Source organism: Alligator sinensis, unplaced genomic scaffold (assembly GCF_000455745.1).
Source record: "Alligator sinensis unplaced genomic scaffold, ASM45574v1 scaffold986_1, whole genome shotgun sequence".
NCBI lineage: Eukaryota > Metazoa > Chordata > Crocodylia > Alligatoridae > Alligator > Alligator sinensis.
The window spans coordinates 121,305-126,927 of record NW_005843398.1 but is presented as its reverse complement, the minus strand read 5'-3'; the positions used below and the strand labels follow the sequence as shown (position 1 = coordinate 126,927).

The 5,623-nt window shown below is 49.2% G+C and overlaps 1 pseudogene; it reads right to left on the bottom strand.

Moving 5' to 3' along the window:
* Nucleotides 1-5,623, bottom strand: part of LOC106723243 — an 11,771-nt pseudogene that overhangs the window by 568 nt on the left and 5,580 nt on the right.

Sequence of the window (5,623 nt, the reverse complement as noted above, 5' to 3'; positions counted from 1 at the left end):
GTCTTGCTCAGATCCAGATTGTTGTGGCATAATCAGGTAGTACTTTCGACCTCCAGGAATAAGTGCTCCTTCCTGCTCTGGACATCGCGGTGGCTCTTCCCCTGTAGCCGGCACAAGACTGATTTGATGTCTGGACAGGCCTTCTTCCACGGCCTGGTTCAGGTTCTCAGCAAGTGCGCTCACTTCGGCCCTTGATAAACGTCTCTGGTGCTGTGAACTTCTGCCAGCAGTTGCATCCTTCAGCAACAAAGTCATTTCTGCATCCATCTCTGCAATGGGAAAGAGGGATGAAAACATGGACAGATTTCCTGCTAGTTTTTTGATGATAAGAGGAACTATTTACTCAGGTCCGATGGTACGGTGTTTGGGTTCTCCTGAGGCTCAGGAACATCTCTGGGTGCATCTCCAGCAAAATTGTCTGCTTCAGCACGGTGGCGAATTGGTGATTCCCCAGAAAGAGAGCTCTGCAGTGGACTCCCGGAAACCTCTTGGAAGACCAAGTCACAAAGAGCTTCAGAAAGAACCAGGCACCCATTTCTTAAGCACAGCATCCTCTCTGGCATGTGGATGGTCAGTGTGCTGGCTACAAGAGTTATCATCTTCAGAGATTTTCACCATCACTTGTCTGATTACCTTCAGAGGAAGCAAGTCAAATCCTGCAAGCTGTTTTCTTTTCTTTCAGGGAAGCTGTGCTGGCAGTGGCAGGGAGAATATCAGAGAAAAGCCTCCTGATTATATCTTCCAAATATCTGAGCCAGACCTCCGGAGTAGACGGTGTGGGACTTTGGCACTGGGAGGTGCTTTTGGTAGCATCCTCAAAAAGCATCTCATCCATTCTCATCCATTTTCCTAGACTCTAGAGGTTTGTACCGAGCTGGAGGGGGTGCTTTTGCTAAGCGCTGGTGATCAGTAATTTCTCTCCTTCGCAAAATACTTAACCCCTCTGCTGACACACTCCTTTTGCTTTTCCTGTATTCACAAGCTGTGACATTAGAAGCATTTTCATGCTGAAGGTCAGACAAACTGGAGTGAATAATTTCGGCCATCAAGGTATCTATGTCAGGGAAGAGACCCTGATCCTTGGAAGGCTGCCGGGCTGTGGCCTGACATCCGGACAGCTTACTTAACACCGAATCGACCAGCTCTGTACTGAAACGTGAAGGATCACTTCCACGGATCGCGTTGTCCTGAGCAAGGAAGTTTTGGGAAGGGACAGATTTTCACGTTTGTTCATGAGGTCATCATATGTTTTGTGGAAAAAGGCGTCGGCATAGATACCGGCAGGGGAGTGCCAGGGCTGAGGCTCAATGGTGTATCTTGGCAGTGGTGCTTCCTCTTCAGGGAATATTTTCCTGCATGATGACAAGCAGGGCTTTCTCAGAAGCTGTTTGCCGAGCTGGGGTAGAGTCGTGCCGGAATGGACTGCCCTTCGCTTGATGAGTACGTCCTGGGGGGATGGACAAGATTTGAGCCCCAGAGCTCCTGCATGGTAAAGCACCTTTCTGATGCCCCCTGAGTGGGGGCTTGCAAGCTTGGGGACCTGAACCTGTCGCGGCATTTGCCCTTCCCTTTGGGTCTGTTCCCCGGAACCGAGCACTCGTTCCTGGGCATTGATCGGTGAGAATAACTTTCTAAGCATGCCTGTTTTAGGGTGATCTTGTGCGACATCAGAGGAAATATCTTCCCTAATGAGATGGGTTTCTAATTGGCCATCTTTTTGTGTCAGTTTGTATTGAAAGTACCTTTGGCCACGGGGAAATCGCTCAGTTTGGAAAGTCTGCCTGGGATGCTCAAGCTGAGCTCCCCTGCACACACTCTCCCTGCGCAAATGGAAGAGATGATTAGCTGGATAAGGAGGTACTGCTGCCGGTTCAGGCTCAGGAAGATTGTCTTCCCACACCTCTCTGCCAAGAGTTGGAGACAGGTCAGGTGTGTGCTGAGAAAAAAGTGAGGTTAGTTTTCCTCTACTCCCTTTTTTCCCCACATCCTGGTGAGCAGCCGGGTGTTATCTTTCTGCCTCTGCAGACACACTTTTTGGCACTGGCCTCCTCATCTCTCATATCTCTCTCGGTTATTTTTTTTCTCTTCATATTCCATTATGGCTGGATAGATAATATGTTACCTCATCCATAAACCATGTCATTATATTTGTAACTGCATTGGTCATTTCTTTGGTCTTGTTTTCCTGTAGCAGGAACAAATGAGAAAGGGCAGTAAAGTGTTAATTAATTCCTTCATTCTCCCTTCTGCACAGGACAACAGAGCTCTCCTGGGTGCAATTCAAACTTTTAGGATAAATAATAATAGCCCCCCATGAAAAGCGACCTCAATTCATAGATGCTTGGCTTGGAAGGGACCTCAACCAATTACCGAGTCCGACCCCCTGCCCGTGCAGCAAAGAGCACTGGGGTCAGGGTGGGATATAAATCTAACAGAATAAATATAGGAAATAAAGAAAGAGCCAGTTCAGGAAAGATCAGTGAAGGACCAACTAGGGTCAGCATTGCTTCTCCCTGAGCTTGTTTCTGAAGGGCCGACATGTAGACAACGGAAGAAAACACTGACCATCTTGTCACTGATTTCAGCGGGGCCAGGGTTCCCCCACAGGAGCCGAGAGATGACTTAATTTTCACCCACACCCCCTCCGCCAAGAAAGCACTTATCAGTTAGCTTGCTTCTCCTTATGAAAAAGAATAAATTAATTTGCAGGTGTTTAATCCTTCTCCTACCAAAACTTGAAGGCTGTGCTCTGCCTGGGCAGTGCCGCCCCTGCTCTACCTCACAATGAGGCATCTAAACACTGTCTGCTGTGCAGCTTCTATGTTTTTCAAGGATGGCGTAGGCTTTTGTTAATGAGCACCCTCGCTCCAGTGCAGGAGGAACATAGTTTTGCCCCCATTTTGCACTTAGTAGCTTTGACCCAGTTCCACTATCTACTAATCTGTGGCCACCAGGCTGTAGTGCCTTCGGTAGTTTGGTCACGCCGTTGTTTCCTTTGGTGTTAAGCAAAGGATATCTGTCACACAACCCAACCCAACACTGCACATCTTCTAGCATTATATCCTGCTCATTTGTTTCTGAAAAGAGCGTGGAAGATTGTGGAGAACGATGCCATTTGGGTGGGCGAGTCCTGCACAACAATACATGTCATGGCAGGTGCAGGTCATCTTCCAGTTCTGACATCTCCCCATGCCCTGACTTCCTACCTGGGAGGAGAATCTTTTCTTGTTTGTGCCTTTATTAGCAATTTCCACAAATCAAGGCTGCTGGTTACCTGACATGAAAAGCAGTAAAGTCTAGGACAGTCCGAACTGTTGAGTGTAAACTGCTTGCAGGTCTGGGAATTTGTGTTGCAGGCTCTGCTATAAAAGCCCAATTCTGGGGGTGAGTAAGGGTAAAAGCTTGGCCCTACTGAATTAAATGGGAGTTTGGACAGTGACTTTGGTGTAGCCAGAGTTTTGCCCGAGGTACATAACCATTTTACTGGAAAGACAGTGAAAAGACAGATGCAACAGTGGAGACAACACCAGGAGATCAGGACCTTGGAGCACTGTAGCACTCTGCTCATCAAATTTAAAAATCACCAGGGCCCAGTCAGCTCTGTGCTGGACCCTGATCCTGCAAACATTGATGCGCCGTGCTAAGAAGCAAGCATGGAGCAGTCCTGTTGAGCTCCTCGGGATCACAGACATGCTTGAAATAAGGCACGTGCATCTTGTTAGATTGGGGCTGCAGTCATCAACTTCTGTGACCGTCTAGATAGAATTGCCAGCAGACCCATAAGCTACTATTGACTCTAGCCATTTACCTCTTACCTTGTTAAGGTATATATGATATCTATACATGTATATGTAAATTGTACTGTGACTTTGTTTCTAACCTTCATTGCTTTACAAAGCACGTTGTGGGTTTTTTTTGTTTTGTCGTTTTTTAGGTCCGTCCATCTGAATTTTTTTTCTGAGAAGCTTTTAAGTTTTTTGTACTCCATCAAAACCCTGGCTGAATCTGCTAAGAAATATGAAAACGGTGGGTTATTATCACTTCTGCTGCAATCAGTGTCTGCTCCACTCCCCTGTTTACCCGGGTTTCTCTTTGCTAAAGGGATTGTGGCTTTTTTGAACAGATTCCAAGAAGTTGCTGATACCATTTGTGAACCAGAGCTTGCAGGTTTGTAAACTGTTACAGTGGAGTGTATTGCTGATGTATCAACACGGGCCATGTCCTGCCTTTGCAAAGGCACAATGAGAGGGGAAGGATGCCCCTTCCCCTGATGAGCCAGGATGGGGAGCATGCTCCATCTCTTCCTTCTCTAGGAGATGTTCTAGGTCATCTTCTCCATGCATTTTAGAGTAAGGCCTTGCAGTGGGACCTGAGATATCCAACTGAGCGCTTGGATGCTGGGTTGTGTTTTTGTCTAACGTTGCTCCCAGATTTGACACCTGGTCTAATAAAAGTCACCCCCAAAAGTGTCCACACCATCCTCTTCCTTCTCACTTGCACTGCCTGTTTCAGGCACAGAGAGACAGAGTCCCTAGCCACATGCTTGACTTCCTCACCCCTTCCTCCTCCTGCCCAACCCTTCTCCTTCCTGCCCACCCACCTGAGCCCTCCCAGTCCCCCCAGATCCCTTCAACCACAGCACAGCTGCTCTGCACAACCAGGGGTAGGACTAAGGGATGCAGGAGGAGAAGGGAAGGGAGAAGTAAGGGAGGGTGGAAAGGCCCCTGTGGATGTCAGACGAGGGTGGGGGGAGCTCTTGCTCAATGTGCAGTGGTCCGACTCCGGTGCTGCTGTACTGAAAACTAAAGGTTTGCTCCAAGTCAGAGTGGCAGACAGCTGGAAAGAGCTGCAGGGGAATATGGGGAATCAAAGCTCCCACCCATTCAAAGGGGACAAATAGGGATTTCATCCCCAGTCCAAACATTTCAGGGGGCCTGAACTGGCTGAGATTTGGCAGAGATCACAACTGGCTCTTACACCAAAGTTACTCTCGTGTTGTTGCATGCCAGGGCCCTGTGACCTGGGTCTGAATTACAGCCTGTGTCTCAGAAGGGACACAGCCCTGAACTCATTAACCCTGAGGAAGGTTTGGGGACCAAGAAGAGAGAGGGGCCCAGCTGCACCACTTGGCCCAAACCCGGGAGCTTCTGGGATGGCACCTGTGGGGCAGGAGGGATGGGCAGATAAGATGGGTGGCCCTGCGACTAGAAATAGGAATCAGATTCTCCCTCACCTGTATCAGCTTCAGCCAGAGAGACCTGCCACCACGAAGGTGTGTTCAGGTCTGAGCCTCTGGCCTTGGGCTCTGGAACTGGTTGTGCAGGATGATGTCAGCCCTCTATGAGGTCACTGCCCCTCTGGCCCAATGGCTGATCTCCTACCGTCTCATGCCTGTGAGCTCACGGTCTGCCCCACCCAGTTGGACTCATCCCTTGCCTGTAGCAGCCCCTTCACCATCTAGTCCAGCATATCCTGTATCCCATCCCTGACAGTGCCCAGTGCCCGAGGCTGGAGAGACCAGGACAGGACAATCCCATCCTGCACAATGTGGGGGCTAGCCTGGCCAGAGGGGGGACAGCTCTGCCAAAGTCCGTGTAGTGTGTGCAAGATGTCCAGCAGTGTG